A 27,937-nucleotide genomic window follows, 5' to 3' on the forward strand; every position below is an offset into this window, starting at 1 on the left:
CAAGCCCCCAAGCCCAGCTTTGCCAGCTGTACCCTTGCAGAGATGTCACATGTGCCCTGGGTGTGCTCAGTCTTGGCAGCCTTTTGGGGAGTCGGAGGGAATGATTACGTCTCCCTGCCGGTTTAGCACAGCTCCAGCAGTGCCTAACTTCAGCAGCAGCATCCCTCCACTCCCACGCAGAGCAGTCGGGCCCCTCTTCCCCCGCAGTCCAGCTATTTTGTGCGGGTGGGAGGGAGGGAAAGGGCAGGCGAGCAAAGCCACCAGCGGAGCCGAGCGTGGGGAGCAGGGCCGGGAATGCCGCGGAGCGTCGCTGCCATCCAGTGGCCGCGGGACGGGCGCGGGCAGCGGTACCTGGGAAAGTGACTGACTGCCAGCTCCTTCTCTACTTTGTCCATAGCGGACACCATTTCAGTATTTGTCTTACACACACAATTTTCCACTTCAGGATAGTGTCCCTCAAGGCTCCATACTGGCACCAGTGCTGTTTAATATCTTTATCGATGACCAAGTGGGATCCAGGGCACCCTCAGCAAGCTTGCACACTTTTTAGAAGTTGCTCAGCTTCAAGAGGAGATGGCTCCAGAGAGACTTTATGGTGGCCTTTCAATACTTAAAGTGGCCGATAATGAAAGATGGGGACAGGCTTTTTAATCAAGGCAGGAGCGGGGGTGATGGCTTTTAACTAAAAAAGGGAGATTTAGACTAGATAAGGAAGAATTATTTTTTTTTTACAGAGAGGTTGGTGAAACACTGTCCTGGTTACAACTCCCCTGGGCTTCAGCAGGGGCTGCAGTTATGGGGTGCCAGAACAGTGCACCAGGCTACCTAGAGTGGTTGTGAAGTCTCTTCTGGAGACATCCCAAACCTGCCTGAATACAATCCTGTGCAACCTGCTCTGGGCAGCACTGCTTTAGCAGAGAGTTGGACTGGAATATCTCCACAGATCCTTTCCACCTCCTGCCACACTAGGACTGAGTGATTCCCTTGCATCTGTAAAAACTGGATGGGCAGATTTTTAAAGCAGCTAGAATTTGTAATTCCCATTCATATGCTGAACAACAGAAACTCTGAGCCGCAGAAGACAGCGACCGCTCGCTGGGTGGAACGAGACGATTTTTAAAGTCTCTTCCAACCCAAAGCATCCCCCAATTGCGTCTCCAACCACTTCGGCTCTTATGGGTCTCGAACCCTCGGTCCTGAGCCCGCAGCACGGTGCGCCCGCCTACGGCGAGACAGCTACGTGAGCCGCCTGCCCTAGTCCGCCCCCTGGCGGCCCCGCGGGGTGCTGCTCGGCCCCTGCCCGCCGCTACCGGCAGGGGTCACCGCGCGCCCAGGAGCGCTGCGAGTCCCGGCCGGGACCCGGCAAAGCCCTGCCCAGCGGGGGGACCCGCGGGAGAGGGGGTGACACCCCCAGACAGGGGCTAGGCACTGGGGCAGCCCCGGGGAGTCTGAGCTGGGTCAGCGAGTCCAGAAGGGTTTGGGGCAATTTGCAAGCACAGAATGGTCCCTTCCAACCCAAACCTTTCAAAGTCATCCCTACAGTCCCCCTGCAGTCAGCAGCAACATCTTCAACTAGAGCAGATTGATCAGAGCCCCAAACCACCTGATCTGGAATGGCTCCAGGGACCAGGCATCTACCACCTCTTTGGGCAACCTTGGCCAGTGTTTCACCACCCTCAGTGTAAAAAATGTCTTCCTTCTCTCTAGTCTAAAGCTCCCTCTCTTAGTTTCAAACCATCACCCCTTGTCCTGTCACGAAAGGCCCTGCTAAAGTCTGTCCCCAGCTTTCTTATTGGCCCCTTTACGTAGTGAAAAGCCATAAGGTTTCCCTGGAGCCTTCTCTTCTCCAGTCCGAACAACCCCAGCTCTCTCAGCCTGTTCCCACAGCAGAGGGGTTCCACCTCCTAATAATTTCTGGACCTGCTCCAACAGGTCCACAACTTTCTTGTACATGTGGGTTTCTCTGGGCACAAAACCCACCATCCAGCAGTGCTGGGCTTCATCTGTCAGACCAGTTGTACTGGACACTGTTCACCAGGACCTCTGGCAGGGGACAGATTCTGCTCTGTGGTGAACACAGAGTTGCTCTCCACTAAGGAACAAAAAGTGACAAAAGTGTCTCTGGACAAGGAACAATTTACAAGCCAGAGAGCATGACATGGAATTGATGCCTGCAGCTGAGAGGAGGCTCAGGCTAGGTACAAGGAAGACATTTTTTGCAAAGAGGATGGTGAGGTGCTGGCAGAGGTTGCCCAGAGAGGTAGCAGAAGCCCCATCCCTGGAACCATTCCAAACCATGTTGGACAAGAAACTGCTGTACCATCAGGAAGAAGATGTGCATGAGCTCATGCCTCCTCCCTGCCTCTCAGAGGCCAGGAAGCCAAGAGACTCATGTTGCAAAGAGATGAAGTCAAGAACTTGGTACATTCCGATGCTCAAGAAAAACATCACAATCCCAAGGGTCTGGGAAGAGCTCAAGCAGCACCAGTCAGAGCCTGAGGAGGGAAGAAAATGAAAACATCACAGCTCTGTTCAATAGCTGGAAGTCTGCAGTGCAGAAGAACAGAGCTTCAGCCACTTGGCTCTTCAGGTTTGCATCTGCCATCTCTGTCCACCCTGAAGAGCACCCACCTGGCAGAGCTGCCTCTGAGGAGAGCACACACCAGCTCCTCCTGGATCTGCCTCTAGCAAAAGGGAAGAACAGCAGCTCTAGAGCTTTTCTCCATTTCCCTCTGACCATACTGACACAGTCCACTGCTCAGCTGCTGCAGAACACAGCCATAGCTGTACTGCTCCCAAAGGGACACTACTGTAGACCCCACATTCCTACCAGCCTGCATCAGACTTCTTGGGCTGACCAATCACCAAAGACCAGATGAGCTCCAACCACAGCCAGAAGTGTACTTTCAAGATCCAAATCTTTCTTAGCAGCAATTTTCCCTTTATTCACCACATTTCTCAGCCTCCTTCTCCCAGAGGAAAGCTCATTACAAAAAAAAGGTACACAAGACGACAGTCTGGGCAGGGTGAACCACAGCACCTTCCCAGGAGGTACCCAAACCAAGCTGGAGCATCCCTAGTTCAGAGCAGAGGGTCCCAGCAGCTGCAGGCTTCCAGCCTCCAGAGGGAGCAGGGACCGAAGCAGATCCTCACCAAAACACACAGCACCACGGCAGCCAGGGGTCACTGGCAAGCCAGTCCCAGAAGGAAGCCAAGACAGGGCCATTCCGTTTACCTCTGGACCACAGGCAGCACGCAGGGCTGGTGGGGATAGACTTCACCTTCCCCAGACACAAATCAGCAGATCATGGTCCCCCCAAGCACAAGTACCCACATTTAGCCCTCAAGTTCTCATTCTCCCAGGCCACACAACCCTCACATCCACAGCTGCTCCTGCAAAGCCCCTTGGGCATCACGTCCCCAAGATGTCAATTCAGATACAAATGCCCTCAAAATCCAAAGCATTTTAAACCAGTTCCTCTCCTTCCCCAGGAAAGGGAAGTTTCCCTGAACAAGGCTTAAACCACCCTCCCCTCAGACAGGAAGGAGCATTTTAGCTCATGCCCTGCATCTGCCCAGCCACTGGGAGCCCTGTGGTACCCTCAAGACAAGCCACACACTGTTCCCAGTCAGCCCAACAAGCAGTAGGCTGCCTGCAGAGCCACCACTGCTGACCTGGACACACTCTCAAGTGAGGACAGCCAGCAGGGTTCCTCCTTGCCAAGGAAAGAAAAACCTGCTTGGGAGCTGCCTCACTTCAACTCCATTGTCCGTTCCTTTGGGAGGAAAACTCTTATTAGGGATTTCAGGCTCAAATGGCACTAAAAAGTGAATGTTTTGGTTAAAACAGGAGGAAAAAGCCACTCCAGCTGTTAGGAAGAACCTATCCATTCTATTCCCCTTGGAGTAGTAGGTCACCAGATTAAAGCTTGAGGAAAAAAAATGCTTAGAAAAAGAGAAGAAAAAATCCATATTCTTGACTCACCTAAGACCAGCTGGATTTGTCCTACACAGGGACCTGGCCTCCTTCCTCCTCCAGAGCCACGATGCTCAGAATAAGCAGCCACAACTAGGGGAGAGCAGCATTGGGCTGTAGCTGCTGCTTCTCCACATCTGTCAGTCAGGAGAATTCACATCATGAAGCCAGTTCCCACTAGCTCAAGAAAAACCACAGCACTTGGCAGAGTAATGCCCAATGGGGTAATCCACCAGGTTCAGAGAGAAGCAGGTGCCTGCAGCCTTCCAGCTGTGACATTCCCAACTACAGACAGAAGGGAGCATCCAAAACCCACAGCAGTCCACGAGAGATCCCAGCAGAGAAACCATCCAGAGACAAATCCTTTTGGCTCAGAATCATTTGTTCAGAGGAAGGGGAGAAGTCCCAAAGCCTACACATGATCAGACTCTTGCCTTCTTGCTTTTAGGTGCAAGGACAGTCCAACAATTATCAAGGCTGATGACATCTGCCCCCTTCAGTAAGGACAAGCTACCAAAACCAGTAGAGAAAGTGTGAGGATGAAGGAACAGCCATGACTCTTGGCTACAACAGCACAGCCAGAGGTGCACCTTGTTTTCCAGGTCTGCTGTCAGCTGCAGGAACATTTGATGGTATCCAAGTGCATCCCATGTAGCACAGCTGCAAGATATTCCCAAATCCAGCACAAAGCAGCCAGGACTGTGTCAAGATGAAGGATCACAGAGCAGGATTTTTCTTGCTGCTGGACATATTCCCAGGGAGCAAGCAGCACTGGCCAGTTTCTTGCTTAGAGGTTAGTGTCCCAGTTGTCTGGTCAGTACTGGTCTCACTGGTTTGAGACATGCAGAACTACAGTTTAAATCCAGGCACAGAAAAGAGACAATGCTTTCTTTGCAGGGCAGCATCTTCTCTGCGCAGCAGCAGTGGCAAATGCAAACACAGGCAGCAGGCTCACAGCGAGGTGATGAATCACAGCGATGGCAGCTCAGTCACCTCCCACGGTGAAGTCCTCCACAGCAGGACAAGGAGCTGCATTCCCTTCCTGCAAGAGTTTCTTCATAATGTCAGCACCTGCAGCAGAGCTCAGCTGAACTCAACCCTTTCAAATGTCAAGAGCTTAAAGACTGAAGATGTGACCAAGCTTCAGCCCCAGCTTCCACTGTCCCTTACCTTTATTGACAACTCCAGAGAACCCAGGACACAACCAGCGCCTTCCTCCCTGCACCCCTCTTCTAAAGCAAACCCCCAGAACTCGGGGACACGCTGTCACAGGCAGCAGTGCCCAGCTCTGCAGGCACAGGGGATGGCCCACACTTGCTTGGAGGGCTTTGATTTGTGTCCGCGGTGGCCAGGCCACGCACACAGCATCACGTGTGCGGGCACACACCGTTTTAGTAGAGATAGAGTGGTATGAGCTCTGCCTGGCTTCGTTAGGGCACTGCTGCTCTCCAGCACAAAGTCTGTATTTGTTTCCCTGCAGGGGTGGAAATAAAGGGGGTTTTGTATTTTCTTCCTCTTCTCTTTGCAGGCTGGAGTGAGTTTATTTGACACTCCAGCACTCTTTGTGAGCTGAGTGCCCGAGGATAAATGCTACCCTTAAGAGTTACTTGGCGTTAGACAGAGGGACCCTCTTCAGAGGAGAATGGGGGCTTGTTGGATGGGGTGGGAGGGAGTGCGGGGAGGGGGCCTCGAAGAGCAGCTATGCAGCTTTCATAGAAGGGTCTCTGTCCAGGGCTCACAATAGAGCGAATTCTTAAAGATACCAGGAGCTGAAAGGAAGGAAGGAACTTTCCTCCTTTTAAAAAGGATTTTCAGGAACAATTGAAGAAGCTGTAAAAAGGGGATCATTATTTCCCATCCAGTCTGCTGGGTTGGGAAGCCCTCCCCCCACCTCCCCACGTCCTTCCCTGGGCAGGCTGGACACACACCATTAGGAGGTAGGACGAAGGTCACCATCTAGCTTCCCTTTGCTAGAGATGTCCTCCTCCCTGCCACAGACACCAGTTACATAAGCCACCTTCAGCTCTTCAGGACCAGCTGCTTGCTGTCTCCAGGACCTCCTGCCTCAGAAGCAATAAGCAGCAAAGAAAGGAATCTCCCAGGAATAGCATCTGACTCAAATGTCTACCGATGGACCAGGATGCCACCGTCCTGCCAGTGATACTGGAGCAACTGTATACACCCCCATGCCCCAGAGACACAAGCCTGCCCCATACCCATGCAGGGAGAGGAAGGCACTATACAGCTAACACAGCCTGCCCATCACTCACCTGGATGGAATGAGACCTGCCAGCCAGCTCAAGGTGAGCAGTTCTTCCTCTCCAACAATGATGGAGAGTCTTCCGCAGAGCACCGTCTTCCACAGAGCAGGAAGAAGAGAAAGTCACACAGCAGTTTCAGCTCCAGCTTAGAACCCACACAGCTCCCAACCACTTCCAGCATGACCATTACCAGCTCTTGCTACCCTTATGATCACTGGTGGCTGAATCCCCTCCAAAGCACAGCCAAGCAAGACACATTTACTTGCCCCCCACACCAAGGGCTGCACTGCAATATTTCTGGTATCATACCCAGCAGAAGCAAAGTCACAATGATGACATTTTCCAACCCCTAAAACTAAGCCCTGCTCATCACATTGACACCCCAGATGTGCAAATTTCTCATCATGACCTCATTCTACCAAGGTCCCTCATTTTCTCCTCATCTCCAACTTGCTGAGGAGATGCTGGAACCACACATGCAAACTCAAATCCATAGCAAAGTTCTAGCTGGCCATAAAGCAAGCTGATAGATCTCACACAACTCCAGCTCAGCAGAAAAGGAAACCTGTTCTCCATAATGCTGGAAGTGTAGGGAAGCTCCTTCCTACAATTTATTTCCAAGTTCATTGCATCAAAGATAGGCACTTGGCCAGGCAGCTACAGAACTTGTCTGACTGCCTCTTGGTGTCACTGGCACCCCAGGTCCCAAAGGCTGGCAGTAGGTTCCTGTCCCTCCAGCAGCAGCACAGCCAACCTGGGCACGTGCCAGTCCTAACGCTGAGCATACCTGAAGAGAACAAAGATGGGCAGAGGAGAATGCCACCTGAAAAAGAAACACCACAGGCATTCAACCTACAACTCCTAAAGGGTCCTCCCCTGCACCTTCTGGCTGCCAGCATGAGCCCACACACCAGGGATGTGTTTTCTCACACCATCCTGGGTGTCCCAGAATTCAGAAGCCACTCCTGACACAGGCTGACCTGGAAGTACAGTTTTAAAGTACCACCAGCAGGAGCTGAAGTGAAGCCCCCATCCATCCCAGACTGCAGAGGATGTGACACTGAAGTCCCAAAGCATCCTGCCTCCATCTGACAGGACAGACAAGCAGCCCTAAAGCTCCTGTTCAGTATCACACAAAAACCTTTCAGTCCTAGCAACCAAGTCGCATCATTTGTGAGGCTCAAGACTGGTTTAGGCTCAGCTTTGCTTAGGAGCCACAGCTGCTCACAAGACCATGGAAAGTTTGACTGCAACCATACCACAGATGACATCTCTGATCCCCACCCAGGGAGAAAAGGCAAGATGAAAGCCCCAGAGAAAAAAGCTTGACTAGATAACATTTACTCCTGACATGAAAACTCAATCTGGGCTTTTTGTTTTGTTTTCAGGCAAGCTGCACAACCACCCAGGGATCAAACACATTGAAAGGCTTAAGTTTTAGCCCTCAAAAAAAAAAAAAAACCCCAACATAGCCATCTGTGGCTTGGCTGAAAGAGCCAGGAAAACCGTTACCTTCTTAGGCCAGGGGTTCAGCACAACCCTGGAGGCAAGGTATTCACACCTCATCAGCCCTGTTCAGGAGAGGACACACTTAGAGATTATCTAGAAGCAAGAATAACCTCCCTGACCACACTCTTTCCAGTTTCCCTCTGGGGTAGCAGTCCAGGAAAGCACTGCCTGCAATTCAGGTGCTGCCACAGGGTGTGGGGGGGGGGGGGAACCAAAACGAAGGAAAGGGGAAGCTTTAAAGCTCTGAAAACAGGCAGCAGAGCAGGACACAAAGCCACACTGAACACGGGCTCTGTCTCCAGGGACTAATAAGGCAATGCACTGTGAACCCTAATCCTGTGTTAAGAGCTTTCATCAAAAAGGAATAGTATTTATTGGGAAGTTATAGGAGGTAATAAAAAGTGTTTTCATGCGGTGTTTATACTAACACGGGGGACTTGATTCTTGCCTTTGCCCCTTGGTTTTGGTTTTAAATCCATCTTTCTGATGAAACAGGCCATTCTGAACAAGGCCACCCTTTGTAATGCAGTTATAACTTTCTGGCCAGCCTTGGGTAACTGGCAAACGCCTGTGCTTCTCTTGCCCTTCTCCTTTGTTGCTTTGCTTTTCTGTTCAAAGTTCAAACAAACAACACACACACACCCCCAGCAAGCTTCATTGTGCCCTGGCATTATCCCCCCATTGTCTGGGGCTTGGAGAGCCAGAGGGAAGGGGGAAGAGGGAGCGGGTGTGGCCCAAAATATTTGATCTGTGAAAATTTAAGACACACTGATCGCTTCTTACACAGAACCATCCCCAGATAGAAGAGCTTGAGTCCAAAGCAATCTAGATCTGAGCAAGTTGCTACTAAAACCATCCATCAAGAGCAGAAGTGATGCTACTGTAGCACATACATTTAAAACCAAGCACAAGAAGAATGCACCCCAAGACCCAGCCCTCAGAGGAGCCACTTTGGAACTCAGGGCTTCCAGATTTCATAGCTGTGCTTTGCAGCAGGCAGAAGCATTTACTTAGGAAAGAACCAGGTCCCAGCATCTCCCAGGACCTCTCTATTCTACATCCTCCAGCACACTGTGCCCCAAGTCCAGTAGGATAGTTGAGACAGCACCTGAATCTGGTTTAGGGACGACTGAAACTCCTGTAAAGTGCAGTTTAATTTAAAGCTGGACCTCAAACAGTTCATGTCCACTAGAAGTGGCAGTGTGACCACCAGTTTTCTGGTTTACACCATCTTTCCACATCCAGTCAAAACTGGGGAATCCACCTTCCCCAGCTCCTAGCTCTAGCATGGCCATGACAGAAGCCAGGGTCTTCTGTCAGGAAGAGCAGCCCAGGAACAGCCCCAGTTCAATGCCTCTGAACTGTCCAAGAGCTGTGAAGTTGAGAACCTTTGCGTTTTTTCCCTCATGGCTTTCCCAGCCCTGTCACAGGCAGGACAACCCTTTCTGGATCCACTGAGCAGGAGAAGCAGCTGCAGCATCAGCACCTCCAGCCCTTGTAATGAAGTCTGCCAGAGTGCACCACCTGAGTCCTGCAGAGGAACCCACCAGTGGCCAGTGCCCACCACAGCCAACCTCTCACCCTGCCAGCTTCAGGCTTCCCCAAGCTCCACAGCAGGTTTCTGCCACGCAAGTGGAGATCAAACTCCCAAAGCCCTCAAGACACCATGAAGGGAACGCTCCTGGCCCTAAAAGCAAGTTTACCTCCTCCTGCTAATGCAAGACATGGATTGTATTGCTCTTCGCACACATTGTGCTTCCAAAGCACCTCCACATTTCGATGAGGGATCCTTTTCCCATCAAAAAAAAGCTTTATATCCCTACTGCAGAGCAACCTCACTGCCATTCAACAAAAGTGACCATCATCACATCAGATAAAGCTACCTTTCATTTGAGACACCTGAAACATGGAAAGCAAGTGGTAAACAAGCAGCTTTACAGAAAGAGCAGGTCCAGGCAGTCCTGGCTCTTTGTAGCCAAACCTTTGAGAAAGGAGAGCACAAAACCACTGCGATACCTTTCTGCCCCATGATGTCTCTCCGTCGGGGGGCTCAAACTCACCACACATATTGGATCTCACACCTGTGAGAAGGATTGAGGTGTGGTGGAGAGATCTGGGACAATTTTTTTCCCACCCATCCTTTATTTTATAGGTAAATGAGAAAGCTGGGGTCCTGAAAACATCACCTGCCTGACAGCAGAGAAGAAAGGTGTCCTTGCATACTCTACTTCAGCCTCCAACCTGCAACCTCCCCTTCACACTACCAGGCAAACAGAGATGCAGCTTCTTCCCAAGGCCTGAGTCACTGCACACCAGCCTCTCCCCCTCCCCCCTGCCACCATCATCCCACCAGCTGTGACTGTGATCATAAAAAGATGTCTCAATTAGTAAGAGCTGAGCAATTCCTCTAGTCTCCAAACCCTTCAGAGGAAGCACATTCCAAGCCAGCAGCGAGCAACACTAACAATGTCCCGGCAATAAAAGCTTCTCTTGTTTATATCAAAGTAACCTCAAACATCCTTTCCCCAGACAGGCATCCCTTGCCCTCCATGTGGATCAGCAGGCTCCACACTGGAAGGGTTGGTGTTCTCAGCACGCTGGGTCCCTCAGAGCAGACAGCACTCATTTTTGTGTGTGTTATTGGTTGCAGGTCTAGACTGGTGTGGTCTTTTTGTTGTAGCGAGCAAAAGAAGGGAGTCATTCATATTTTTCCAGAATTCACACAAAAGTGCTCTTGTGCATCACAGATACTTTGCATCACCAACCCCGATCAAGTGTTTCACACTCCCAGACTCCTGCCAGACAGCACCAAAGGCTGAGGCGACCCCCTCAGCCCCCCCAGCAGAGCAGGGGAAGGGACTGCAGAAGGGGTCCCCAGGACCATACCTCATCCATCAACCCAACGGGCAGGTGCCCGGGCACACACGGTCACCGTCAGCCTTTCCAACAAGGTTTTCCCATGGAAGGAAAAGGAAAAAGTCTTGTGCTATGCGCCTCATCTTCCCCGGCACCCCCTCTCTCTCCCAGGGGAAAATAAATAAATCCCAAAGGCAAATAACAGCCACGCGGTTTTTTAGAGAGCAGAGGCACCGATCCTCTCTGCCAGCCGAGAACAAGCTCTCCCAATGGACACGGAGCATCCCCGGGTCAGAGCCCCGAGCCCCCGGGGTGCGGGGAACGGCCGAGACCCGGTGGCGCACAAAAGCAGGTGGGGAGGGGAAGGGGACCGACACGGGGGCAGCGAAAGGTGCCGGTACTGGGGGGCACCCGAGGGGATCAGCCCCCACCAAGGCTCACACCGGGGGGCTACGCCGAGTAACGGGACTGGGAGAACCGCAGCAGGAGCATGTGCAGGTGGGAGCAGCAAGGGATGGGCTGCGGGACCTGAGTTCCCCACCCCGTAGTCCCCTTTTTTTCCCCCCTGGGCCGTGCACCCACCTCCGTCGGGCCGCACCTCCGAGCCGCTCCTCTCTGCAGCCCCACGCAGCCAGCACCGTTACAGTCCCGAGGCTCCGCGTTCCCCGGCATCAGCTTCATGCTCCTCCATATCCACATCCCCCTCCGGGGATCCAGCACGGCCCCGCTCCCCTCTCCCTGGCACGGAGGAGCCCCCGCGGGTGATGGCCCCGGGGCTGCCGGTGCAGGATGAGGCCCCGCAGGTCCAGGGCCCGCAAGTGGCCAGGGGACATAAGCAACACAGGCGACATCACGGCCAAGAACGCTCCGACTGCAGCGGCCGAGCCATTCCCCGCTTATATAGCCCCGGTGGCGGCGGCGGGCGGCGCGGCTTCACGGGACTTGTAGTTCCTCCTCCCGGGGCCGGGAGCCGCCTCCTGCCGTCCTCTCTCCCTGCCTCCGCTTGTCCTAGACGGCAGCCCTGGGGAGGAGATGGGGCAAGCGGTGGGGGAGGTCCCAGGGAGGCGGCAGGGTCCTGATTGGATTTGCTCCTCGCCGGGCCCCCGATATTGTTCGGGAAGAGGCGGTGGTTTGGGATGGAAAAGCACCCCCCCATAGTTCACGGGACTCCGGGAGTCACATCCCAACGGCACTGGCACCAGTTTGACACCAAACTGGCCATCGAGGGCAGAATCTGTCCCATAAACTGCTGGGTAAATGAGTAACCCCACCAAATCCTGAGCACGGAGAGCAATCACTTCAATTGTCCCGTGTATTGGTTATTGTTTAGTTTAATTATTGTCCCAATTAATAATTTAACTTAATTATTAACCCACCCATGGAATGAATGAGCAATTAACTGTGCTGTTGGCTCTGGGGCTAATTTAAGGCTCATTCTTGCAAGTCCCGGCAAAGTCACCCCTATGTCCTTACAGCACAAGCTCCTTGTCCCACACATTTCCCTGCTGCTTGATGAACCCTGAGTACTTTTGACTCTGTCCAGGGGGTTGTAGAGGAAAATGTTCTAAAAGTGACACCAGCACAAAACAGGTGGCAATGGCAGGGCCAGCACCACCATGCCTGATGCCTTCTCCAAGACAGTCCCTTTGCCAGACTGAATTTGGGGTGGGAGAGAGAGTGGGGTGTGCAGAAGGTGCCAGTCAGTGGGGAAAATCCTGGTCACCCCTCATCCAGCTGGCCACTGGACTTGGCTCCAGGTGGGCAATGTCCCACCCCATCAGCAAGGATCCAGATCCAGCATCTTCCCACCTGCAGCAGGTCAGGATTTTTTCCTCACAGGCTCAGGAGAGCTGCCAAAGTGAAACCACAGAAGTTCTCTAGGACAAGTGAGCAAGAGGGGGGGGGGAAGGTTGGAGGAGAAAGAAGGAAAGTGAGGGGGAAGGGGGAAAAAAAAACTACTTCTGGCAGGTTTTCAGGGCCCAAAGCTGGAGTGGAAATGCTTCCCTTCCCTTCCCTTCCCTTAATTACCTTGCGACCAGATGAATTTCTTGAAGAAACCGCAGCTGAAATGCTGCACAAATCACATTGTTGTGCTTGTGTTGGCTGCCTTCTGAAGGAGGTAAAAGGTCATCGTTTATGGTATATTAAAAAGGAGAAGAAAAAAAACATTATATTTTAGTGCAGGGGAGGAGGGGGGGGTGCTGCTTTTTCATCCCCACGTTGTGGAAACGAAAACCTGTTTGGCAAGCAGCAGAATGTGACTCGCAGCGAAGAGCCAGGCTGGGAAAATGTATCGATGCTGGGCTCTGCCACAGCCCCCACGCCCCCCCTGAGCCACCTCATCCAGGCTTTATCTCTGAGCCAAAGGGGTGATGCTGTGAGGCACAGGAGAACCCCAGGGGAGCAGCACCCAGAGCCCTGGGTGCTGCTCCCCTGGGGTTCTCCTGTGCCAGCCCAGTGCTGCACTTCTGCATGTCTCTGCAGATTCAGAGCACTGTCTGCCTGAGGAGCTTTCACTGCTAGAAAGTAGCAGGAAAGTCCTGCTTCCAGCCTCCAAGACCTCTACTGATTTTGCTCAAGCACAGAAATTTGGCTGTTCCCATTTGCTCCCTTTTTTCTCGTGAGTCAGTAAAATGATGGAGCTGATTTTCCTCTGTCTGGCTGTGGCTGAGCAGCTGCTCACTGCTCTGTCTCTGAGTCACTGGTGGAGAAGAGCTGCCTGCTCCTCTTCCATCTCCTCCAGAGCCCAGCTTGGCTCCAGCTTCCCTTTGCTTTTAGAAATTTTTCACCCATAAGAGGTTGCACCTTCCTAAATGTGGTGGGATTTGAACTACCAAATGAGAAACACGGGCAGAGAGGTGAGAAACCTTCAGGGGTGGTTAACAAGCGTGGAAAATAACAGCGTCAGCACCCCAAATGGCAAGTGCAGCGTGCTGTTTACAGCAAGGGGGAAGGTGCTGGACAGGCCAAAGTCTGGTGCACTGTCCCTCATCTGTCTCAGTCAGGAACACCCTCCCCAGAGTGTCTCAAAACCACAAAGCCAGGACTGGGTTGCAGACAGACACAGGGATGCAGAACTGGCCCAGCTGCTCTGCAGCAAAGATTCATTGTGCTGGATTGGATAGGAGTGCATGGACCTGGGATGCTCAGGGGCAGGATGAGACTCAAAACTTTCCACTGGAGTTAGTGGAAAGGCTCTTGCTGACCCAGCAGGACCTGAAAGTGGTTTTTAAAGGGCTCACATCAGTTTGAGCACTTGGAAGCACAGTGTGGTTGGATGGCCTGGGACCTCAGAAGGCAAAGGGCCATTTTTATAGCTTAATTAAGAAGCTTTGCTCCCTTTTCCAGTGGCATTTCCTTCAGAGCCACATGGCCACAGGACATGGTGCTGTTAGGTATCATCACTTGAAACAACTCACAATGACTACTGCAGTTCCCCAGGCTTTTGCCAGCTGTGTCTGATTGGTCTAGAGGACCATGCAAAGTGCAAAGTGCCTGGGTGCTGGTGAGATGCCTCTGCTCCACACAGAGCCCCCCACACCCAGCCTCTGAGGCTGGTCTGAGGGAGGAATTGAAATGGAAAGGTGAGCTACTCATTCACAGAGCTGCTTGGCATTGATTTATGGGATGCTCCCAGCCTTGGTTTTGCAAGAACATGACGTGATGGTAAAAGGGTTTGGAAGATGCTGAACTCTGCCATGTGGGTGCCAGGTGAGGCAGGAGGGGAGCTGGCATGGAATGGATGGCCCTGCACACCCAGGCATGGCCTTGCCTGACTACAGCAGGCTGGGAACACAAAGACATTGTTTTTATGTGATGGCCAGGCCCCCACCTTTCCCCAGCTCCTTTGGAGAGGACAGCATTCCTGTCTCACATTCCTCAGCCACTGCTGAGATGGGAAGGGGAGACCCGAGCCAGGGAAAGAAAGCACCAAGTTTTAATTAGGAAAGTGGCCCGGGTGCTCCTGTGATGCTGGTGGGTGGTGTGGGCAGGGAGGGAGAGCAGAGCTGCCCATAAAGCAAGATAAACTGCATGGGGACCGGGTAATAAAGATAATTACACAAGAGCCTGTGGATGTAAGAATGTCAACCAGATGTTTCCAAGTCATGGAAAATCAGTGGTTTCCCAACAGATCCACTCAGAGCAGCTGAAAGCATCCTTTATCCTGCCAGGCAGGGACTCAGGGTGAGGAGGACAGGGCAGTTTGGTCCAAGGGCTGCCTCACACAGAGTAAAACTGCCTGTGGCTACTGGCTCTGGGTTGTTTTGTGAAAGCTTTTAAGCAGAGGAAATCCTCAGCATAATGGTGAATGGAAAGGAAAGAGGGTTTTGCTGGGGAGGCAAGTTCTGTACCTTGCTCCAGGGCTGGCTGTGGGGTGTCTATGTCACACCTATACTGCTGAATGGGGCTGAAATAGGACTGGGGGGATGAGTGGGCACTGGTTCTTGCCAGCTGCAAATACCCTTGAGGTACTGAATTGCCAATAGTCAGTCTTTGGCAGGGAGAAAGAAGAGGGTTGCTGACTCCTCCAGATAAACAGGGAAAGCACCATGAGGTGACTGGAGCCCACCTGCCCTAACCTGCAGCTGCAGCAGCCTTCCCTGGGAGGGTGGAGCCCCAAAACTGCTGCTTCTTGTAAAAGTTTTGTTTGTCCAAACACCTTCTCGGTAGCAGGGTTGGGTTGACAGCCTGAGGTTGTGTTAATTTCACCACACTGGTTTGTGAATGGCACATCTGTGAAGTTCACCATGGACTTTGCTGTTGATCTTTACAATTGAAAACAAAACAACAAAAAACCCCAAACCAAAACACAACCAAAAAAAAACCAAACCCACCCTAAAAAGCATTTAGTGATGGGCACCAGCAAATAAATAAAAGAGAAGACACATAACAGCAAAAATAAAAGAGAAAGAGATTCGAGAAGGGCAAGCTGGGAATGAGTTCCCACAGGATGGCAGTTCCCAGGGCCTGGCCAGCACCATAACCTCTGAAAGTCCTCTGACCTGCAAATACCCTCCTCAAACCAGTTAAATATATATAAATATATTGAAATATGGAAACAAAAAGCTTTTTATTTCAAGCACAGCGAGTGCCAAGTGTCTGCGGGAGCCAGTAAAGAGCTGTTGCTGCAGGGAACGGGGAGCTGTGTTTCAGGTAAAACACAAACAACCTGAATCTTTACCCAAAACTTGAACCAATCCCAAAATTCAAAATAATAAGAAGTAAAAAAAAAAAAAAAGTTAAAAAAAAACCCCACCACACCAACACCAACCCTGAGGTTTTGTGGGAGAGGAGGAAAAGTGTGGTTACATGTTTTTGGTTTTCTCCCCGGTGCTGGATCGCAGCCTGGACCACAGGCGCACACCAGCAGGTCCCTGGGAAGGACGGGCTGCTCCAGCATGGACACTGCTCCAGCTGCCTCATCTGGCTGTAGGAGCAGTGGGAAATTTCCTCAGAGGGAGCTGGAGTGAATCTGGCCAGGGGAGGAGTAAGGGGAGGATGGCTACACCTGGGGAAGCTCTCCTTTCCTCTCTGTACCACCACTGATGGCACGAACACAGTTTGCTTGGGCTGAGGTCTGTGAGGTGCAAACCACACTGAGTGATGTGGGGCTGTAGTGTACAGGGAAGTTTGTCCTAAACAAGTGTAGAGTAGGAACATGGGAAGGATCTCACTGCCATCACTGGTCCTGATAGACAAGAGATGCCACAGGCAGTTGCATGATGGGGGCTTGAAGTGCTAGTGCCACGTGATGAGAATCACAGAATTGTTTTGGCCACCATTAACCCAGCACTGCCAGGTCACCACTAAACCATATCCCTCAGCACCACATCTCTACAGCTTTTCAAACTCTCCAGGGATGGTGACTCCACTACAGCCTTTGGGCACCCTGTTCCAGGGCTTCACAAACCTTTTAGGAAAGAAATTGTTCCTCATGTCCAACCTAAGTCTTCCCTGGCACAACTTGAGGCTGTTTCCTCTTGTCCAATCACTTGTTACTTGGGAGAAGAGACCAACCCACACCTGTGTCCAACCTCCTTTCATGGAGTTGTAGAGAGTGAGAAGGTCTCCCCTCAGCCTCCTTTTCTCCAGGCTGAACAACCCTAGTTCCCTCAGCCATTCCTCACAAGACTTGTGCTCTAGACCCTTCACCAGTTTCATTGCCCTTCTCTGGACCTGCTCCAGTATTTCAATGTCTTTTTCTTGCTTTCAATATGCAGGAGATGTGAGGTGCACAGCAGGCCACAAGAAACTCAGAGGTTAACAATAATCAAGGAATTATGAAGCCACTGAGAGAGGGAGAGACGTTTGAAGACACCAAGAGCAATTCACACCCTGTTCCCACAGCTTTCTGCCTGCTCACAACATTCCATCCACCCTCCACAAGCTTCCTGGGTGCTATGAGGGAAAAAGCTGCTGCCAGGACGAGAGAAGGCACATCCGTCACCTGTTTGCATAGTGACAAAGCAAAGCAGGGAAGAGAGGTTTAAATGGCACTGCCAAGGTCACGCAGGACATCCAGGGCACAGCACCCACTCACCCAATCTGTTCTTCAGTGGGGTCCTCCATCTCCTGCCCAGTCCATCAGCCAGGCATCCTGGGGAAGACAAAACAGCCTTTAGCCCCCAGCCACCAGGGCAAAGAGCTGAGAAAACCTCCAAAACTCAGTACGACAAAAGCAAAGGAAGGGAACAGGTAAAATTCTAAACCGCAAGAGCAAAATCTGCTCTGTGCTGGGACTGGGACAAAGAAAATCCACACTCATGTGATGCTAGCCCCATGCCAGTGTGTATATGAGGCTGTGTGGTTTATACTTAAGTTACTTAAAAAGAACTTTCCAGCTGAAAACGCTGTTAAAAAGTACATTGTGTGCTGCCTTCTGAAGATAAATTCATTATTTCAGCCTGAAAAGGTGACTCATCTAACATCTATTATAGGGAGGAAGAAAAACAACACACACACACACACGCAGCGAGATTTTCAAGGAGTCCAGTGATTTAGTGTCTCTTTCTTTCTCTCCCCACACTTCTTGCCTCCTGCACAAGGATCTATTGAGAAGCTGCAGAACAAACGTTCCCTTATGCAGCTCCAAAAAAGTCTCCGTCAGTTTGTCTGAGACAGCTGCCTCCAAGCACGCTATGGTTACTCATTAACCAGGGCTCCCAGGGCAGGGGAAGAAGGAGTAAACTTAATAGACCCTAAACCAGAGGGGAAAAAAATAGTTTAAAAAATAAAAAATGAAAAGAAAGAAAGGAAAAGAAAAGGAGAAAAGAAAACGAAACTAAAATAAATCCATCAGGTGTCCTGGAAAATATGAGGGGGGAAAAAAAACTCCCAGGTGGTACCATGAGCACCTCCCAGGCAGAGGGTCGGCCCGCGATGGGCAGTCAGCTACCCGAGCAGGAGGGGACAATGACATGAAGGGTAAACGTATGGGGACAAAAGAGTAAGATTATTAAAGGGAAAGGGAAGAAAGAGACAGGACAGAGAGGCACTTGTGCTCCGCGGTGCTTTATATGCTCGGGGTGCCGGGGGAGGATTACTTCATTGCGGGAAGCTGCCCGGCTCTGCTCCCCAATGGAGGGATTCATTCCCTGCCCCCCCCCCCGCACGCTTTGCATGAGAATGAGGGGCTGCTGGGCTGGGGAGCACTTGCCAGTGGGTCAGGCCACTACTCCCGAGGCCTCCCAGCTGCCAGGAGAGCTGATTGCCCTTTCTGCTGGCCCATGGTGAAGCGTTGTGATGAGAAGGATGGAGCAGCATTTCTCCCGCCTTCTCAGCACCTGCCTGTGCTAGGGTTAGAATCACAGAGGCATTTTGGTCCTTTAAGATCATCAAGTCCAATTCCTAACCCATCACCACCAGGACACCACTAAGCCATGCCCCTCAGCACCACATCTACACAGCTTTTCAATCCCTCCAGGGATGGGGACTCCATCACTGCCCTGACAGGCTGTGCCAGGGCTTGACAACACTTCTGGGGAGGAAATTGTTCCTCATGTCCAACTTAAACCTCCCTTGGCACAACTTGAGGCTGTTTCCTCTTGTCCTATCACTTGTTATTTAGGAGAAGAGACCAGCCCACACCTGTGTCCAACGTCCTTTCAGGGAGTTGTGGAGAGACTTGGAAGGTTCCCACCTCCACCATCACAGAGCAGATGGCTTGTTCTTGTCCTGGTCCTGGAGCTTGAAGTTGAGATTCCTCATCTGGCTGAAGGATAGGTTGGACTCTGCCCTGTCCACACAAGACCTGAGGCTCCCCTGGCCATCACCACCTCCTTTGTTTGCTCCCTTCACCATAACCTTCCACAGAAAATACTTGTCCAGGGCACAGGAGACCTGCAGCCCAGGGCTGGCTGCCCCTTGCATCTTCAGGGAAGTGGTGGAGTCATCATCCCTGGAGGGACTGAAAAGCCATGTAGATGTGGTGCTGAGGGCCATGGTTTAGTGGTGACCTGGCAATACTGAGTTAACAGCTGGATTTGATGACCTGAAAGGTCTCTTCCAACCAAAACAATTCTATGACTCTACGATTCATTTCTCTCAGCCCCAGGTTCTGGGGAAGAAGGCATCCCAGGAACACCAGTTCATCAGCAGGGTAGCCCCATGGCATGGCAGGGGCAGTCACTGCTGGTAGCCAGCATGCCCCCAGGGGACACTAGGCAGTGCCACACACCCTCCTCCACCCAGGCAGGACATACCAGGGGCAGCCCTACCTGCCCAGCCCTTGGCTAATGGGAGCAGGCAACAGCTGGTGCTGGCGTGACACCTCGGGGAGGTCCTCATGAGAACAATGGTGATGGCTGCAATAAAAAGCTGAATATAGCTGCAATGGTCAGTAAATCAGCCCTGCCTGCCAGCCCTGCCAGCCTCAGCCACCACTAGAATTAATTCTCTGTTTGCCTGGAGATAAGGGCGGGCTAGGGACTGTGATTACTTCCCTGCCTTTTGTCATGCGGTGTTTTGAAACAATTAAGGGATTGCGCTCGAAGGAATGGGGTGGGGATGGAAGAGAAGCAGGTAACCACTCTCCCATAGGACCACAGGACTTTGCAGGATCTGTCCTGATGGGGGTCTGGAGCCACCTTCTCCTGAAGGAGCCCAGCACCTCCGGCACCTCTGGCATCATGGCAAGAACAGAGCCTCAGCACAGGGTCATGGAGTAGCCAGATACCCATGGCTGTGCCCCCTGAGGACAAACCAGATCTGCAGACCACTATCTCCATTGTCACAAAATTCCCAGTATGAACCCTTGCAGCTCTCCTCCTGGGAGCCCCTTGCAGGACATGCAGCCTTTGCTGAGACAGCATCTCCCGTCCTGGAGACACCCATTTCTCACAGGCAGGGGCATGGGAAATGGATGTTCCTGCCTGTGGCCCTACCAGCAGCTACCCTCCAACAGCACTCTGATCCACTGCAGAGAGCCCCTGCCAAAGGGATCAGCAAAATAGATCAGACCCCAAAGGTGCCCCTTCAAAGCACATCTCGGGCAAAGCCATGCTGGCTCAGCTCTGCAGACCCCGAGTCCCAAACAAGGGCAGCACAAACCAATATCCAAGTCACCTCTGCTGAACCAGGTAATACCTGCTCTGTCAAAGGCTGGGATCTGCAAACAGCTGCCTGTGAAGGGGAAGCAAAGGCTGGAAGGCAGCTCTCTCCCCATCCAGGTCAGCTGGAGTTCCAGTGAAACAGGTACTTTATGATTAGGTTTTTGGTGAAATGTTAAACATCTGGAGCTGGGCAGGACAAGGCAGCCTTTGTGCAGCTGGTAAATTATCTGCAATAAAACAGCACTTGTTTCAGAGAGCTTCAGGGAGAGGGGGAGGGAAGAAAAAAAAGAAAAAGATGAGAGAGAAGCCAAGCCCACTGGAGAAAGAACCTCAGAGCTCTTCTTGGGGCTCAGCAGTGCTTCCCACATTGGTTTGTTCTATTAACAGCAACCCAAGACCCTGCAGAGACCTCTCAGTGTTAACCACATCTTAATCTTTGCAAATGGGACCTCTAAGCCAAGCCCAGCTATGCCAGAGCTGAGGCATGTGGGGCTGAGCAGCCCTGTGGGGCTGGTCCTGACCTTATTCAATAGCTGTGATTAAATACTCAACATTTGACTCAGGAAGAGACATTGTCCCCCACTGGCCCACAGCCCTGCAGCAGAAGGTGGTGTTCCCCACTGGCATTTTCAGATTTCTTGATTTGAGAAGTGCTGATCAAGTAAGAAAAGGGACTTGAAAGGTTGATGTCTTCAGAGTCTGGCACACAGGGTTGAGGAAGCTGGAACTGGGGGTCCTCAGGTTCCTGCTCCCTCCTGCATCTTCTGAGGTACAGCATCTTGCCAAGAGAGAATGCAATGCTCCAACCTTATCAACTTGGCATCTTGTCTGAGCACAGCGTGTGGCTAACCATGGAAATCAGGAGCTGAGCTTGGGAATTTTGTGTCTTCCTTGGCTGAAAGGAAAGCCCAGGCAGCACCTCCTCTATTTCCTTCTGGAGCTACAGGAGGTTCAGGTGAACCACGCTGGTGGTTTGGGCCGGAGGTGGACTCTCAGGTCACCTTTGCACAAGGCAAAAGGGGGAAATATTTCCACAAGGACAAGGAAAAAACTATTTAATCCCTTTTGCTGATGGGCTCCTTCTGAGGCTGGGGAAGCAGCAAGAGCAAGGATCAGTCTCAGAGGCAGCAAAACACCTCAAAGGACTCAGAGCCAAGGCCCATTTAAAGGAATGAAGCACACTTGGGAAGGCTGGGGGAGGATCTCTCTGCCTGCCCCATCCCTAAGCCCAGGGACAGGACAAGACCTCTCTGGGCCAGAGCATCATGTCAGTCATCCCAGCACAGGCTCCCAGGACCATTGTGATCAAGTCCCTGAGGACCCCATGAAGCCAAACGGGGCTAGAGCTGCTACTGGCAGCACCAGGGCAACCAGACAGGAGGAAAAATCCCCCCAAAGCTCTTTGTCTCTTTTCCACCCACCAGAGCTGCCTTTACACAGCAATTACCGAGGCCTCGGGGGGCTTTCACACCCAGTCACCTGGGCCTCCTTCTTCTAAACAACTTAATTTGTTTAATGACTTGGGAGGCCCCGAGGCCCCCTTGTTGTCTGGATTTGCTTCCTGGGTCTCTAAAACATTTTACTGGGCAGCCACCACCCAGAACTGGAGAGCACTGGAGAGTGTGTGTGAAACCCGCAGCAAGACAAGATTTAAGACATCTATTTCCCCCAAATTCCTGGGGATCTCTGACCTCCAGGGACACAATAGCAATTCAGGATTTAGGGGAAAAGACTTCCAACCCCTCAAGAGGGTTTGTCCATTTTAACCTTGGGAAAGAAAGGGAAATAAAAAGGGCTGGGTATGGCGATGCTGTTTGCTTATCCTGCATGGAGCTGGGGCAGCAGTGCTGGGGCTTGGGGACAGCAGGGGTAGGAGTCCAAGAAGAGGTAGGGGGTCCTGGCAGAAACAGGGATCCTGGCAGAGAAGGGTGTCCAGCAGAGTTGAGGATCCTGGCAGAGATGGGTGTCCAGCAGAGTTGGAAGTCTTTGCAGAGATGGGGATCCTGACAGATGTGGGTGTCCAGCACACTTGGGGGTCCTGGCAGAGACAGGGATCCTGGCAGAGATGGGTGTCCAGCAGAGTTGGAAGTCTTTGCAGAGATGGGGATCCTGACAGATGTGGGTGTCCAGCACACTTGGGGGTCCTGGCAGAGACAGGGATCCTGGCAGAGATGGGTGTCCAGCAGAGTTGGAGGTCCTGGAAGAGATGGGGATCCTGGCAGAAGTGGGTGTCCAGCAGAGACGGGGGTCTGGGCAGAGATAGGTGTCCAGCACACTTGGGGGTCCTGGCAGAGGCTAGGATTCTGGCAGAGATGGGTGTCCAGCAGAGATGGGGGTCCCTGAAGTGAGCCCTGGGCAACAGGGAGTCCTGCACCCCAGCCATTACCAGCACCTCCCTCCATTGTTTCCCAACCAGCATTTTTCCCTATGACCTAATCTTCCCTTGGCTCTCACTGGTAGTTTTATGGCAGGGAAATGATTTTGCAGTAAAAGCAAAGCAGATCCAGGCCATTCTCTTCCCTCCTCTTCTCACATGGGGTTTTTGGAGCAGCATTTTTGTTTTCTGCTTCAGGCACAGCAGAAGGGTTGTAGGAGGCAGGATGGGGAGCGAGCTTGTGTCGGGTCTGTAATGCTTTCCTTGTTCCTGCAAAAACACCAGAAGGGAACAGCAAAAGAGAAAGATTTAAACAATTCCTCATAGAAACCAGCTCCAGACAAGAAAAAAAAAATAGCTTTCCAGTTATCATCAGTATTTTGTAAGATTATATTAAAATAAACCTTCAGGCTACATTTCCTCCTCCCAAGAACTCCCTTGTAGGATTATAAGGCACAGAAACATATCCCAGAAATCTCAACCAAGGACATACTAAGAATATTTTCTCCCTGTTCCTGCACAAACCCCAGCCCTCCATGCTGTAAAAGCCTTCAAACAAGAAAAGAGATGGTAAGAATGGAGCTGTGCAGAATACAGGCCCCCACAGCATGCCATTTTCTCTCCCTTCCCATTAGCAACAACCCTCTAGATTGAAAAATGTGTAGTGGAGCCATTGTTGGACCTCAAGTCAACCTTTCCTACCTCACACGAGAAACCACATGGAGAATATCCCTCTGAGATGGCAGCAAAGAACTTTTCTGTGGTCATCACCCTCCCATCAATCAGCTGAAATTGAGTATCTTAACTAAATCAATCAGGAGAATGGGGCAGCCACGGGGTTCATCTGTGAGCTATAGCTCTACCAACCTAACATGGACAGGAGCATGCAGCTTTCTGAGGGCTGGCTGGTCACACAAGACTAAATACTTGTACTTAGAGGGTGCTCCAAAAGAGAGACTGGAATTAAATCACAGAATGATAGGGGTTGGAAGGGACCTCTGGAGATCATCTAATCCAATCCAGAGCAGGTTCACACAGAGTAGGTTGCACAGGGTGGTGTCCAGGCAGGTTTTTAATGACTCCAGAGATGGAGACTCCACCACCTCTCTGAGCAGCCTGCTCCAGTGCTCCACCACCCTCAGAGTAAAGAACTTCCTCCTCATGTTTAGATGGAACTTCCTATGGTCAAATTTGTTTAAGTTTCCACTAGAAACTCAATGTTTCCATAATATCTGCCCTGGGAAAAGGGCAGCTTCAGCTCAAATTTCTCTTCTTCCCTCTGGTTCTTCAAAACCAGGCTTGTTCTGAGGTTAGAGGATCCATGCTGGGGATAGAATCATAGAACTGCCAGGGCTGAAGGAGACCTTGAAGATCATCAAGTCCAACCAATCACCTAGAGCTTGCAATCCCACCACTACTGCTAAGCCACTATCACTAAACATGTCGCTTAGCACCACATCCATGCATCTTCTAAATACCTCCAGGGATGGTGACTCCACCACCTCCCTGGGCAGCCTCTTCTAATGCCTGAGAACCCTTTCTGTGAAGAAATTTTTCCTGGTGTCCACCCTGAACTTCCTTTGGCACAACTTGAGGCCACTTCCTATTTCCCTATCGCTTGTTGCACGCAGGAAGGGACCAACACCCATATCACTCCATCCTTCTTTGAGGTAGTTGTAGAGAGCAACGAGGTCTCCCCGTAGCCTCCTCTTCTGAAGATTACACACCCCCAGTTCCGTCAGCCATTCCTCACCAGACCTCTCCTCCAGACCCTCCACCAGCTTTGTTGCCCTTCTCCAGACCCACTCCAACACAGAATCAACCAGGTTGGAAGAGACTTCCAGATCATTAAGTCCAACTGATCACCCCACCCTATCTAATCAACTGGACCATGGCACTAAGTGCCTCATCCAGTCACTTCCTAAACACCTCCAGGGACGCTGACCCCAGGCAGCTGAGTGGCCCGAAACTTAATGTAACACTTGAGCTGTGGATGAAGCATGGCAAAGTGGCATGGCAAAGGCCAGCATGAGGTGCTTGGGCCACCCTCCCAAGCTGCAAGCAGGAAGAGGAGCTGCAGGTTTGCTCTGGAGCCGGGGGCCTGCGTGTGCGTGCACGAGAGCGAGCGTCTCGGCTTTAATTGCAGCCTGGCTGCCAAGTACAACAAAGTCCACCTCCAAAGAATAGAAGTCATTTTGTCTGGAGGTTTGAATTGTTCCTTTCCTAAGGGGAGGGGAGGGAGGTGAAATCCATCCCTTTATAAGCAATGACTCAGGTGCTACGAGCTTCCCCCGGGCGCGCATCTCACAAGCCCGGCCGCCGCTCTGCACCGTGTTTGGCTTGCCGGCGTGGGCCCTAAGAAAGGGATTATTGTTCGCTTGCGTGCAAAGGCCTCGCTTGGGCTCCTGCTGCCCACGCCCAGCCCTGCAAACCGCAGCTGCCTTCACCTTCCCCGGCACCCAGACGCGGGGTGGCGAGCAGCCGGCACCTGTGCGGAGACCTCCTGCCCATTCCTCCTCCCTGCCACCCATTCCTGCTCCCTGTTACTCATTCCTGCCCCCGTTACTCATTCCTGACACCCATTCCTACCATCCATTCCTGCTCCCTGCCATCCATTCCTGCCATCCATTCCTGCTCCCTGCCATCCATTCCTGCTATCCATTCCTGCTCCCTGCTATCTATTCCTCCTTCCTACTGCCCATTCCTGCCACCCATTCCTGCTCCCTGTTACTCATTCCTGACACCCATTCCTACCATCCATTCCTGCTCCCTGCCATCCATTCCTGCTATCCATTCCTGCTCCCTGCTATCCATTCCTCCTTCCTACTGCCCATTCCTGCCATCCATTCCTGCTCCCTGCCATCCATTCCTGCTCCCTGCCATCCATTCCTGCCATCCATTCCTGCTCTTTGCCACCCATTCCTCCTCCCTGCTGCCCATTCCTCCTCCCTGACTCCTGGTGTGGACAGACATGACCCATGGTAGGCAGGCATGGGGCAATTCTATGATTCTCCTTGCACCACAGCTCTGGGCAGGATGGATTAGCTGCAAGTCCAAAAGGAGAAGCCCCTGCCTTGCACTACACACTCACAGCCCCAGATAATCCCTTCTCCACAGCCCTAATCCCCTGGCAAACACAGGTACAGCGCTGCACACCTGAGCTATCAGCAGCCTCTTCATCCACCACTTAGCCATAAGCATGACTTGACACTCATCCTGGGAAGCTCTCCTGTCTGCAGAGGAGTTTCCCCGTGGATTGCTCCACCAAAGGACATTTCCAGCTGGTCCAGGCACTTCTTCAAAGACCATCTGCAATCCATCAAAAGGATGGAATGATAGGAAACACCCCTCCCTCCCTGCCTCCCTCCCTCATTCTGTGCTCACCACAGAATCACAGAATTGTTCTGTTTGGAAAAGACCTGTAAGATCATCGAGTCCAGCCGTCAGCCTACCACCACCACGGCCACTAAACCACAATCCCAAAGTGCCATGCCCACAAGTTTCTTCAATACCTCCAGGGACAGCCACTCCACCCCTTCCCTGGGCTGCCTGTTCCAACACCTGACCATTCTTTCAGTAAAGAAATTTTTCCTACTATCCAAACCAAACCTCCCCTGGCACAATTTGCATGCTGAGGGCCAAAGCTTTGTGCCCATTTTGCAGAGGCAGAGACACAGAAGAGCTTCACCAAGGGAGCTCAGCTTGTGATGGGGAAGGACCACAATGCTGCCAGAGCCCCCAGGAGGGAAAAGCCCTGTGTGCATCCTGGCATGCACATCACACAGAACCACAAGAGTCACAGAATGGTAGGGGTTGGAAGGGACCTCTGGATACCAACCCCTACCCAGGGTATGGGTTGGACTCCAACCCCTGAAGATCATCCAATCCACCCTCCCTGCCAAGGCAGGTTCACCTAGAGAAGATCACATCCAGGCAAGAGACTGAGGCCAAGCAGACCCCCAGCCTCCTCAAACCAGCTCCAGCCATGGGATAACCTCTCTCTCTTTCCCCTCCAGCTCAGTTTCCCAGCTGGCCAATGGAGTCCCTCTCCATTTTGCTGTGTTTATGTTGCCTTTGCTCCCAACTCCACCTCTCCATTGACAGCTATTGTTTCCGTGGGTAATTTCAGACCTGGCCCCCAGCCAGCTTTTCAGTCACACCAAGGAACAGATATATAATTTCATTTACCTCCAGGGTACAAACAGAAAAAGAAGGATTTTTTCATGTGTGCTTTCTGCATCACCCTCCCCGCTCGCTCCCCGTGGCTCCAGTGTGCATAATTATCTCTCCTGGTGACATCCAAGCAGGATTAAATGCTTTATGTGATATTAGCTTGCAGCACTCTGATTACAAGGCTGCCCTTAAATCTATACTGAGGTGTTGGGGTTGTTTTGGTTTGGTTTTTTTTTCCTTTTGTACCAGCTTACACCACACACCAGAAATTAAGTAAGAAAAGATCCCCAGCAGCCCATGAGAAATTCCTGCCTGTGGCTACCCCTGAGGTGTTTGGAGGGTCAGGTGAAGGGGTTGGGCTGAAAACAGGGCTCAAAGCTTCAAAACACTTCCCAGGGTGTCTGGAAATAAGGTGAAGAGAAAGGTGAAGGGAGATGGTCCACCTTTCTACTGGTCACACTGGGAAGGAGAATAGAAACAACCACAGAATCACAAAATGGTTTGGGTTGGAAGGGACCTTAAAGATCATCCAACCCCCCTGCCATGTCACAGGGTGCTTTAGGTTGGAAGGGATCTTTAAAGGTCATCTAGTCCAAACCCCCCAGCAGTCAACAGGGACATCTGCAACTAGAGCAGGTTGCTCAGAGCCCCAAGCCTGTCCTGGAATAGTTCCAGGGATGGGGTATCTCCATGGGGCATTACCTCTCTGGGCAACTTGGACCAGTGTTTTATCACCCTTACCGTAAAAAAGTGTCTTCCTTCTCTTCAGTCTGAATCTCACTCTTTCAGTTTAATACTGTCACATCTTGTCTTGTCACTACAGGCCCTGCTAAAAGTCTGTCCCCAGCTTTCTTATCAGCCCCTTTAAGTACTGAAAGGCAAACAGAAGCTCTCCCTGGAGTCTTCCCTTCTCTGAGCAGAGCAATGCCCAATTCTCTCAGCCTGTTCTCACAGCAGAGGGGTTCCAGCCCTCAAACCATGCTTGTGGCCTCCCCCGGCCCTGCTTCAACAGGTCCATGAGGAAGCTCAGGTCCTCCTTCGATCCCCATCCAGCACTCTGGGCTTTCCCAAATGAGCATCACCCCTGCAGCCTGCTCCAGGGCTGTGGCATGGGGTCACAACCTCCCACGTGGTGCCAGGGATGGCCCTACAGATGTGTGCCCATGTGTATAGCCCCTGTGCGACTGCGGCACCCACAGCCCAGGTCGGTGCAGAAATGCTGCTTTGTATCCCCAGG

At 51.9% G+C, this 27,937-nt stretch overlaps 1 long non-coding RNA gene across 1 annotated transcript in view; it reads right to left on the reverse strand.

The window, feature by feature from the left end:
- LOC137447559 (uncharacterized) overlaps positions 1 to 6,334 on the reverse strand; it is a 56,321-nt gene extending 49,987 nt beyond the window's left edge. Inside the window, exons 1-2 of the long non-coding RNA XR_010988886.1 lie at positions 6,247 to 6,334; positions 3,986 to 5,018 (exon numbers count right to left, since the gene is read on the reverse strand). This is a non-coding gene — a long non-coding RNA (uncharacterized lncRNA). The remainder of the gene's footprint in view (positions 1 to 3,985; positions 5,019 to 6,246) is intronic.
- Between the last annotated feature and the right edge of the window lie 21,603 nt (positions 6,335 to 27,937).

Source organism: Melanerpes formicivorus, unplaced genomic scaffold, assembly GCF_026170545.1.
Source record: "Melanerpes formicivorus ecotype bairdi unplaced genomic scaffold, bMelFor1.0.p_v2 SCAF_21, whole genome shotgun sequence".
Taxonomy (NCBI): Eukaryota; Metazoa; Chordata; class Aves; order Piciformes; family Picidae; genus Melanerpes; species Melanerpes formicivorus.